The 12324-nt window shown below is 41.8% G+C and overlaps 1 protein-coding gene across 1 annotated transcript in view; it reads right to left on the minus strand.

Annotated features, from left to right (window-relative positions):
* The window catches only part of DGKQ (diacylglycerol kinase theta), a gene marked incomplete at its 5' end in the record, with an annotated part of 87061 nt that overhangs the window by 64661 nt on the left and 10076 nt on the right, over positions 1–12324 (minus strand). The gene's annotated exons all lie outside the window — the stretch shown is intronic.

The raw sequence follows: 12324 nt of genomic DNA on the forward strand, positions 1-12324 counted from the left end.
AACAAAGTACTGTTAAAAACTGAGTATAGTGGATGAAGGTTGCCAATTATAGGCAGCTTTGAAAGTCAAGAGTAACTAACTATTTCTTTTATTACAGGTTTATAATTCCATCCGAGCTCCACAAAGCATGCTTTCAAGCATGACAGTATTTTAAAAGATTATTTCTCATGGAGGGGATATTTTCCACAGCTTTGTACCATGAATTTGCACTACATTAAGCTGTGTGAAGAAAACAAGGGATTCTTTATTTCATTCCCACCACCTCTGATTAATTAGGAACTAATAAGCCATGCAGCTATGGATTTAGAGTCTTCTTTCTTTCAGAATTACTTTCCACCAGTTCAAGCATGAAGCCCTGTGCAGATGCTCAGCTCCTGACCTCTTGAGTGGAAGCTCAGACCTCTCCCAGAGCCAGGGCAGAAGATCACTTGCCAGCAGCAACTGATGCTGTACACAGGGAGTTTTCCCCTCCCTGCTTTTTTTTTCCTAAGCACTGTGTACTACTTCCTAAGTTTCCCAAGTATCTTACAACACCCCAAGTACTTCAAATTTCCCATCTGCAGTCCACTGTTGCCACTGGTTGTATGCGCTAGTGCCACCAAAAGCAATCAGTTTCCTCTTTCCTCTCCTCCTCTTTCTCCAGCTCATTGACTTTTGATTGCACACTTCTCCTTCCAGCCCAACTGAAACATTAAAATCCAGGCCCACTTCTCTAAACAGCTTATTACCAGCCCACACTAAGTAAATTTTCCTTCTGGTGGCACAAAAAGGATGACACCTTTCCTCTTGGCACCCATCTTAATATGAGCAGCAAGCACTTTTTCTTTTTTCATTAATCTACAAGTCAGAAAAAGAAGCACTGCAAGTCACTACTGTGCTCAAATGTGTTATTCATCATCCATGGTTGAACCCAGAATGATTACTGCACTGATGAAACAAAGTGGGAAGGAGCAGAACCAAATCTTCTCCTGGGTGCTGTGAAGTGTTATGTGCATTTCCTCTAAGGTTTATGGCTGTTTCCAATCAAATAGGGCAGATCAGGGAAGGAAACAGTCAAAGAAAGGATGATGAAGTGGATTCTTGCAGCTGCAAATGCAGTTGCTTAACAGATTTGGAGGTGATCTCTATGGTGGGGATGAGCACACAGCCTACTAGTGCAGAAGAAACCAAAGACAGCAAAGTCATTATCCAGGCAGAGGAAAGATGCATCCCCTGCTCCAGAAAACAGGTATGAGTCCCTAGAGAGAACTGGTGAATCCTCATAGCTGGTATGTGTTTTCTCAACATGGACATAGCAGTAATATAATGATAACAAAATTAAACTTGCTCCTTCCTTAGGTGTCAGCAGTATTTCTACTGATGCTCTTAGGAAGGTCAACTGGCTTGTGGTGAGAGCAGATCTGTAGAAGCTACAGGAGAAAAGGGTCAAAGGCCACCATTACCACCTATAGTCTGAAATTTGTCACTCATACCCTGAAGACATCTGCCTCACTCAGCTACTTGTTCAGGTGACCATGTCACTGTGTCAGAGTGGTGCCCAAAGTTTATCTGATCTGGCTAGGTGAGGTGAAATGCCCTCTGAAGGCAGAAGTGTCGTGACAAAGGTTCTCATGGCTCTGACCCATGAAAAGCAGAGTATGAAGCTTCAAATGTAAACAGGCAGATGTCAAAAATTTCATAAAGAGGTGAGAGCTAGTCAAAGAGGAATCAGCAGTGATTAATGAAATTCAGTGAAATGACAGTTTTCCCTCATTTTTCTAGTTCAGAAGCAGGGTGGCTAGAAAGGAAAGCAGAGAGCATAGTGGTGCAGATTGATCACAGGAATTTTCTGATCTGCAAGATGCAGCAGGCAACTGAAGTCTGCAACACCACCCTCTCTAAGTGGATATTAGATTTACATACACACAAATTCAATGCACAAGTCAACTGAGCCCTACCCAAACACCTCAGGGAATTCAGACAACCAGCTCATGGAAGAGATGGTCCTCCCATGAACCTTGAGAGGCGTTCTCTACTTATTTAGACAACCCAAGTCAGTGCATGGTACCACAATTTTCTCTTTGCACTGATAAATCCAGCAAAACATGGTCCTGCATAAAGACAGCAACATATGGTTCAGATAAGGAAACATCTCATGACACAGAAAAGCATACTAAGTCAGCAACTTCAGAGATTCAGTAAAACCAAACAGTGAATAAACGTTTCAGACAAGGAGCAAAATAGGAAGGTTTTAATTGTTTGAATGCATACAGAAGAAGACAATACATAAAAGAATTAGTTTCCTAAATGTCAGCCAGAAAATTGAAGCATTTGCAAATAATCAAATTAAGGAATATCAGGAGACAAACAGCAGGAGATAAGCAGCACCCAAACATAGAAGGTAACATTCCCAGTGAAAGATTTTCACACGTTTTTCAGGAGCTACACATACAACTCCTCCTCAATTTGTCACATTCTTCAGGGGGTGAAATTACTCCTACAAGTCACCAATTTGTTTTTATTTTGCACATTCCACACAGAAAGAAATAAAGCCAAAATGGCAGCAAACTGAAACATTAACTATATTGGGGGGGAGGGTGGGGTGGGGAGGTGGCAGAATCCTACATTCATATCAATAGTACCAGAGAGGCTTAATTAAGTCTTAAGTTCTGACAGTGAGGAGAGGTTTTGTGGGTTTTAAAGGGTGACCTTTCATTAGGAAAAACAAGCCAGAAGACACTGTGTGTGAAGTTTCAGTAGATGAAATGCAAAATTCTGAGGAAAAAGCATTTAAAGGACGAGGACAGGTGGATCTTTTTAATGGATGAAGATTTCTTGATCCATACAAAGTCAGTGATGAGCTACAAGCAGACACATCTATGGGTTGTCTAAGTCAAACGAAAGCCATTCAATTGCAGCTTTCAGACACTGAAAAAAACATTTACTTAAAAGTTTAGGGGGCTTTATGAGGTCTCTCCAAGCATCTAATCAGGCATACTGCCTCAACCATATTTGACAAGTTGAGGCCTTCTGCTATTCAACTATAAATTACTTCCTTCTTGTGAAAAATTAGCTTTCACCAATGCTCAGCAAGAGGCCATCTGGCCATTGGGCATCACAGTGCTGCTCCCTGTCCACATGGAGCACAAGATCTGGTTTTACAGCAGGCTCTGCCCATAAGCCATCACTTCCTGGGCCACTTTTCCTACCACATTCTGTTTGACTTGGTGTTTTAATAAAGGCCACGTGTACTTATGGCAACCCATGGAACGTACAGCCAGCACCTTTCCAACATACACTTGAAAAGAAATAGAAAACATCTCTCTCCAGTCCTCCTCAGCAAGGCAGGACCTAAAAGTTGGGAATCACTGTAACTCATAAGCTGTGTAACACTTCTTAGAAAAAGGATGGCTATTTATACCCTCCAATATGTCACACTTTTTCCACATAAGCATTTTTCTCTCTCTTCTCAAGACAGACTTCAAAGCAGTATCCAAAACTAGGAAGAAGAAAACAGTGAATTATGCCTTGTAGTGACTCTAGCTATGTACTGGTGTCCTATGAATATGGTGAGAATCCTGGGTGAGAATTGCTCATGAAATAGCTGATATAACACATAAACTTCTCCCCCTTTTGAAAAGACCACTCAGTCCTGAGGAAAAGTCTAGAAGGTGTTAAAAATTACTTTTGTTCCCTCTTTAGGAAAATACTCACCATAATTCAGTTCTGGTGTTTTTCAAACAGAAATTTATTTGTATATTTGTATTTTAGCATATTAGGTTTTTATTTAATTTTTTCTTTTAACACAAACTTTGCATTTGCTAAACATTTTTATAAGCAGAATTATCAAATTGCTCTACAGGGAGGATAATTTTTTTTTTTAACAATAAATTTTTCATTTCTGGAAAAATTTAAATGCAGTGCATTAAAGAACATACACAGCTTATTAATGTGAATATAAATACAACTAAATTAAGGGCACTAATTCTCTGAGGCATCTTGTTAAATGTAAGACTTGGAAGAAGCCCCTGCTTTGGACAGTTTACTGGAACGAATGGCCTGATATATGTAGGAGTATTACATAAATGGAAAATCTCTACAGTCCTCTACAAAAAGCCCTATAAATGTACATAGATTACATGAAAAAATTACAAGGGGACTAAAATAAAATAGAGAAAGGAAAATGTCACGTTCAAGATCTAACGCTGCATCAGACACCCACGGACTCAGCAGCAGCCCAGCCATTGCACAGAGAGATCCAGCAAGCTGACTTTATGCTGTGGTACAGAGGCAGCTTTTCTGCCACTCCTCCCCAGTCTTTTCCTAATAACATCTAGCATTCAAGTTGCCTTTCTCTGACAATTACACAACAGGCACATATTCCCCTGGATGCACCATTACAACTCTAAGATCCTTTCCTGCCTATCTGTAAAAGCTGACTAAAGACTCAACAGCTTGTAAGGGAACTTTTCCTCCCCTTCATAACCATCACTTTACATTCAACCACCCCAAGCAATAAAATGAGACTGAAATATACTTCTGTAATCCTCAGCAGCTGGTGTCAGCGTGAGCTCTCTTCTACTACTGGCCTTTGCAGAGGAGGTTGTGGACTGTTAATGGAAGAGTTGTGTAGCACAATCCCCCACACTGACACAAATCCATGTGCAGCCTTGACTGAGTTCATTGCTTCCCTCTATCACTTTTATCTGACACCCAGACCCACGCACGCAGTCAGTGTGTTTTTATTTTAGCATTTCACACACTGTGAATGCCAACTTTCAGTTCCAGTGGGAACCTTCCATGCACAATATCTTTGTTTATATCTGTCTTCTACTAAGATGTTCAGAAAAGCAAGGCTAAGAAAAGGCTGTGGTTATGGTTACCAGCTGGCTCTGGCACTAGACTTGGGTGGCCAGGGGAATGTTGTTTATATCTTCCTAAGAACATGAAAATTTTATAGGATGAACTAAAATGAAGTTTCTACCAGATAAAATATTGAACAATTTGGGTTTTTTCAACAACAGGTGTCCAAAAGTGTTATAGATTATCTCTATCTAAATACATCATCTTAAAAAGGTTATTTTAAACAAAAAAAGCAACGGATGGAGCAACATGGACAAAGTCCTCATCACGTATCTAAAGTGTAACTTAACTCCTACTCTGAAGTGTGTCTCACAAGTAAACTTCCACATCCCAAGAATCTCTATCCTCCTTTTCCATATGACAACCTTCAGCCCTTTATTGTATTTCACACATCAAAGAAAACTCATCTGTAGTCACATCCTTCTTTTTTCATCTGAACAAGTCCCAGCAGCTGTAAGAAGCAATGTTTTCTACCAATCAAAGAATGACAATTCTCTGAAAAGACAGGTCCGTGTCTCTTAACACTTCCCACGACACATTTCCAGACTTAGCTGTCATGAGACTGCAGCAAGCCAAAACTGGCCCAAGCTCTGATTGCCACAAAAGGGTACACAAGAAGTCCAGAAGACGTACGTGAGAAATCTAGCTTCCCACAGGTGGCAAAAGGAGATGTACCTTGTGGTAGTAGCTTTGGCCAGAGCCTGCATTGATAGCAGACGGTTCCAAAACCCAACAGTGTCACGGCTGCAAACTCCAGGGTGACAAGCACCAAGAGTAGGATTTAGTTTTTGTTTCCCAGGAAACTGTTTGGATTTCAATGGACCTCTTAGAAAGGTGACAGCATGGGCATTTTTTTCCTTACCACTCACCTGGTGCAACAGAGCAGCAACCTCTGCAACAAATGATGTTTGGCAGCAGTTTCCTCAGGGCAAAAGGATGTGCAGTGAAGTTTCAAGCCTTGTGCTTTCACAGCAAGCATGGCTATGTTTTAAATGCAACAGGTACTACAGAGAGAATAATGGCTCTTACCATTTACTCCAGAGGGGTAATTCATTCCAGCAGAGACTATTGAATTTATTTCCAATACTTCCAGTAATTTTCATTTTCAGTAGCTCCAGTAAAGACGGCATTACTGTTAAGAGTGCACTACAGCTACATCTGACTACACAGTCTGTAAAGTTTGGGTCAGATTCACACATGCTATAAATCAGCACAATACTTTCAGTTTGCTAAAGCATAACAATTTACCAAAATCAAAGATTTTTTACTTCAAGTCAATACACCAGATTATAAATTTGACCATGTAGCATACATCTTGTTTTATCAAAATGAAATAATGAATTAAGGGTAAAACATTACCAGGTTTTCTGTAAAGCTTAGTGCTTTGAACAGATGGCCATCAGTACTTCTAGCAATATAAATATTTCTCTTAAACAGATACAATTATTTTGAATCTTTGTTCCCTAAGTCACCAACTTATATAAGGCATTCAACAATCCAGAATAAGACAAAGTATTTGAATTTGCATACACCAGAGCCTTTAAAGTAGTTATTCTCACCCCTCCCCTCACTGAAAAAACAAAACCTCAAACAAAACAAGATAGTGCTCAGCAACTGAAAAAACAGCTTTTTTAAAGAGCACTGTCAATCACTGCTAGACTATGAGAAAACAAGATGTTCTTTCACTGTCCCTCTTATTAAGGAAGGAGATGTAAATACTTGTTCAGTCCAGCCAATATCCTCAGGGTTGACCTGAAACATAGTAGAGCTCTCTGCTTTCTGGTGGGTCAGCAATCCAAACTGCTTTACTCCAGAACCTGGAAGGGCTCCCAAAATTCCCAATTTGTTTGGCATGATTCACAGAGAGATGCCATAATTTCCACCTTGGTTCTGCCAGGATGCATAGGTCGTGAAATTGCAGCACTGGCTTATGCAAAGAAGCTGTTGACGAGTGCTTGGGGAAGGAAGATGGGTACAGTAGGGCTGAACATGGAAGAATCAGCTTGCTCCAATTAGTTAATAAAAGGGCCACATGCACACAAAGGCAAAGATGGCCACTGCAGGAGGCACAGCTACTGCAGCATGCTTAAAAGACTGAAAGAGGAAGGACAACTGCCTGCAGACGGACAGAGGAAAACAAACAAGAAATCTAGCAAAGCCAGGGAGTAAACCAAAGCTTCAAAGCTGTTATGCAAGACAACAATAACAGTCTCTACTTTCCAAACAATGAATCAGTGGGACTTGAAGGGCATATCAGCACCAAGACAATTCAGTCTAAGTCAATCTAACCCTTTCAAAACAAAGTTTTATTTTGGTCAAAACTAAGTAGGTTATTTCCTCTGCTCTGCCTACTCTTCCGTAGAATGTGCCTGACATAACAGAAGCCAAAATACAGGTTTAATCCACCTCTCTTCAGGGGTTTTATCACTCCCTTCCGAAGTTGTCCTTGTGTGCAAGCAGGCTTATTTTTTATGTTCATCAGGACTGCCTTTGTGTTCACTGAAGAGATCCATTGACAGTTAAAATACAATAGCTTTCAGAAAATGCCCACGGGCTAATTAGTCACAGACTGGAGAAAATACTTTTATTTTTTCTATCACAGTGTTCTTAAATTATATCAAAAACACCAGACTGCTTGTCCAGACAGGATCATTCAAGCTGGTGGAGCAGTCACTATTTTCACAGGAGTGACTTAAAAGCAACAATTTTGTTCTACTGGAAGTTCGTGGGACTCAACTTCTACATTTATTACACAGCTTTGAGCTACTTTTCCATTGTAGCAGCTTGCCAGCATAGATGCATTTAGCTTTTCATTTACAACTGTGACCACAGGCCAGTCTGAATACTGTGACTATTCGCTGAAAGGAATGCTGGATGCAGCACATGGACTTCACCAGCTTATTTCCCAATTCAGCAGAAACATGCAAAGACCTGTATGCAATATTGGTGTGCTCTCTCAGACAAAACCACAGCCTAGTTTAAGCTTAGAATTCTGTTGTGCAATGCTTGCTGAATGTCACCAGGAAAGCTGTCATAGAAGCTTTGGTCTTCCAAAATATTTCAAACAATGGTGAGAGAGGAATAGAATAATCTCTGAAATCTTTAAGAAGTCAAGCATTAAAAAGACCCTCCTTTCTCACTGTGGTAAGAAACTTCAGGCTTTGCTTACAGTGCGCTTGACACTACACTGTAAATACGCTTCTTCAGAAAATCCAAAAGAAATAAAAACCTTGTTGAGGTTTCTCAGAGATCTGCTGAGTGTCCTTATAGATCACTTGCATTTGACAGCTTTTTTCTCTCTCCGAGATTCTCTGGTCTTGTCAACTAACCAGTCGTACGTGCTTCTGCTTTAACTGGAGATACCAGTATACACCCTGTCTGATAAAAATGCAGCTTGCCTCCACACAATGTGAATTGCCTTGCACTTTATATTCCCAGAATTATATGCATGAGAACACCTTTTCTTTATATGTACAGATACTCCAAAGAAATGTTTTTGTAGCATCTGACCTCTATAATTTCAAGGCAACACATCTGAATTCCTATTCATTTGTATTTCAAATACGCTGGTAGAAAATAACAAAGTAACAAGACAAGTGAAAATAAGACAAGCTACTTATTAAGAAAACACTCATGATACACTTGAACTGTCAATCGTTTGGTTATAGTAGGTTTGCTTGTACTGTACTAGCCTCACAAAGCACCTGGGCTACATAAGCACTTCTCACTCTTTCATCCCTGAAGCCTACAGAATGGTATCTTGCTTCTCCATCCTCCTGGTACTGTAAAACGAGTACTAACAAATGAACTAAAGGAACCTCACCTGCCAAAACAGAATTCTCTCCATCCTCCCACCTCCTGACACTACCCAGAGCAAGTTTCTTAGAACTTGCTAAGCAGGAAAAGCTAGAGCACCAACAGCTGGAGACAAAGGCACCTACACTGTGTGCTCAGTGCCCAAGGCTTTGCATTTCAAGGAGAAAACTGCACAGAGAAGTTATGCCACAGTAGCAAAAGCAGCAATCTCCATTTGGTCAAGAGGCTTTTCTAAGTCCACAGCCATCAGAAAATCTAGACATCCTACCAGCTATGTCTATACGCAGAAGAGGGGTCTATCCACTCCTGTTAGCACGCTGCAGTCTACTCTCTTTCCAGTCTGTACAGTATGGCCAACTGAATATAGGCTGAGGTGTGAGCAGAAAGAGAGCAGCACTGCTGAGAAGCACTTGGGAATGTTGGTGGACAAAAAACTGAGAAAGGAGGTGATTCTCAAATTTTTATCTGCTCTCATGAGAGCCTGCCTGGAACACTGCATCCAGCTGTGAGATCCTGAGCATAGGAAAGAATGGATACATTTGAACAGGTCTTAAAGAAGGGCCACAGAAAATATCACATGGCTGAAGCAGCTCTCCCATGAGAGGCTGAGACATTTGGGATTGTTCAGCCTGGAAAGTGAAGGCTCCAGGGAGACCCTTAGTGATGCTTTTTAATACTTAGATGGGGCATATAAGAAAGATAGCAGGGCCCATTGCATAGGACAAGAAGTACTAGAAGAGGGTAGATTTGAACTAGGTGTAAGGAAGAAATTTGGTATGATAGGGGTGGTAAAACACTGCACAGCTTGTCCAAAGAGCTGATGCCTCATCTCCGGGAACATTCAAGGTCAAGTTGAAGAAGGCTTTGAGCATAGTTGAGAATGTCCCTGCTAATTGTATGGGATGTGTGGGAGTCAGGTGTTGGGCTAGATAATCCTTAAGGGCACTTCTAGCCCGAGGTATTCTGTGATATTTTATGAGAAAGGTGAGTTCTGCATAGATTTTACTTTTTTTCCTCTTAAAAGACAGCTGGATCAGATTTACCACTAGTGAAATTAGGGTGAACACAGAATTTCAGAGGCATGCAGTTTTAGTTACTGAACAGGTCCCCAATATTAAGAGTGTTGTCTTCTTCAGGGAGATGGAAAATGGCTAGACTCAAACTTGCATTCACATTCAGAAAGAGCTAAGACCTTCTCTCTTCTTGAAGATTAGGCCAAAGATAGGGCAGTGCCATGGGACAAGGTGCTGGTCCACTGATGGAAAACAAAAAAATCTCCCAGAGGGCTACAGCATCAGGGGAGAGAGTTCAGCAACTCAATTCGAAAAAAAAAAAGAGATCCTTTGGAGGAAGAGGCCTCCCACTAACAATTTGAAGCTGTACAGGGAGCCTGGAGGGACACAGTTTTTGCCACCAACAATGTAACAGCAATAGACCCTTGGCTGTGACTCTTCTCCCAGCAGGCTCCCAACCACAACAGCTATCAGCAGTATTCAGGGATGCTGAAGACTGGAGCCCAAAAAGAAATTGTCTTTGAACCACAGAAGTCTGTCTGAGGGCAAACAATTAAGCACCCGAGCAGTTCTTTTGTACAAGCAGAAGGATGAAGGCTGCCCAGACAAGCTAGATACAAGACCATGTAACACAGTTGTGGCTTTTCCCCAGTTTTCCAGACTGCAGCCTTTACACAGCTAGAAAGGGTCAAGCTGGTTTGAAAGTTGACAGAAAAACCTCTGATCACGCTCCCTGTACATGCAGGAAAAGGCTATAGATCCTAACAACCTCCAAGGAAGAAAGTCCTCCAGTGACACCCAACTCATGGTTTCAGCAAGACACCATGGCAGTAAGAAAATCAAGTACCAGATACCACTAAAAGACTCTTCAAGACCAGTTAGCAATCAGACATTTCTCCTGGCTCTGTCTTAAGCTGGTGCCTCTTATGTTTTTTGCTGCAGATTGCTTGTGCAACCAACTGAACCCCAGTGGCTGGAGATGGGCCAGCTTGGCAGCATGTGTAAATGAAATAGGACAGGAGGGGCAGAGAAACATGAAATGGTTAAAACCAGAAGAACAAGGAAGATCCAGCTGGACCACAGAACCACCTACTGCAGGGAATGCACACCAGTGTCATAAATGCTTACCTCCCTGCAGCTGCTGTCTGCAACAGCTTCGCCAAGTCACTGTTTTCAGGGTGATGCCTTACAAAGAGAAACTTTGTCAATTGTTTATCAGCACTGTCCAGCTGACTTACAGCTACTGGTCAAAACAAAGAGCTACAGCATTCAGAACAGCACAACAAAAATTACAAGGAAGACTGATCCAGCCCCCAATTTAAAGGAAAATGCACTAAAACAATTTGACATTTACTGCAGGCATCCTTGCAACAAAACCTTCATCACAGAATCATAGAATTGTTAGTGCTGAAGGGGGCCTTGAAGATCATGTAGTTTCAACTCATCTTGCCATTCACCACACCAGGTTGCTCATCAGACCATTCAACCTGGTTTTGAACATCTTCAGGAATGAGGCATTCACAGTTTCTCTGGACCACCTGTTCCAGCCTCTGGGCAAAGAAATTCTTCCTAATATCTAATCTAAAGATGCTCTATTTCAGTTTAAAATCATTGACTCTTTTCCTGTCACTATCTGCCCATATAAAGTCCCTCTTCCTCCTTTTCATAACCTCCTCTTAGGCTACTGAAAGCCTTCTGGTCTCCAGGCTGAACAACCCCAGCTCTCAGTCTGTCTTTATTGCAGAGGTACTCCATCCTTCCAATCATCTTCATGACCTTCCTCTGGACACACTTTAAGAGGTCCATGTCTTTCTTGTGCTGAGGATCCCAAGCTGGATGCGGTGTTCCAGGTGGAGTCTGATGGGGCAGAGTAAAGGAACAGAATCACCTACCTTGACGTGCTGGCCACACTGCATTGGATGAAGCCCAGTATGCGGTTGATTCTGGTATTGCCGGCTCAAGTCCAGCTTTTCACCCATCACAACTTGAAGTCCTTCGCCTCATGGCTGCTGTCAAATGACTTTTTCCCCCAGTCTGTACTTGTGACTGGGATCGCCCCTAGCCAGTTGCAGCACCTTGCCCTTAGACTTGCTGACTTCATGAGGTGATCATGCCCAGGCACCCTGCATGAACACTGCAAGGTTCCAGCCCTCACACAGGTGGCCTCTTGCACCACTATCACTCGTTACCCAGTACAGCACAAATAAATCCACACACTGCCACGTCAGTGTCATCCTCCTCAATAACTACAGAGACATCTCCTGTGCAAAAACAGTCCTGTTAACACTTCTGCTATGCTAGACATAGCTACGCCGAAATGCCTTTACACACATAAAAGGGAAATAACAGTAGAACATCTCCAACTTTGACAAAGAAGAATTTGAGTTACACTGAAATAAACAGCGTGGATCTTAGCTGAACTTAATGCACAGTAGGACTTCATAAGCTTCAATGTGATATTGACACAGTTGCCTGGACACTCTCACAGTACCCAAAGACTTGGAGACTTCCTCAACACTACAGGCTACAGGCCAGCTGTAATGCACACCAGTTCTGTACCTAGGGTGCATATCACCAGTGACACACTGAGTAAACCCCACGCGTATCCCACGCACACAAGAACTCAGTGAGTTAGCTCTACGCTCTTAGCAGT

This window comes from Fringilla coelebs (genome assembly GCF_963513975.1).
Source record: "Fringilla coelebs genome assembly, chromosome: Z".
In the NCBI taxonomy this organism is placed as follows: Eukaryota; Metazoa; Chordata; class Aves; order Passeriformes; family Fringillidae; genus Fringilla; species Fringilla coelebs.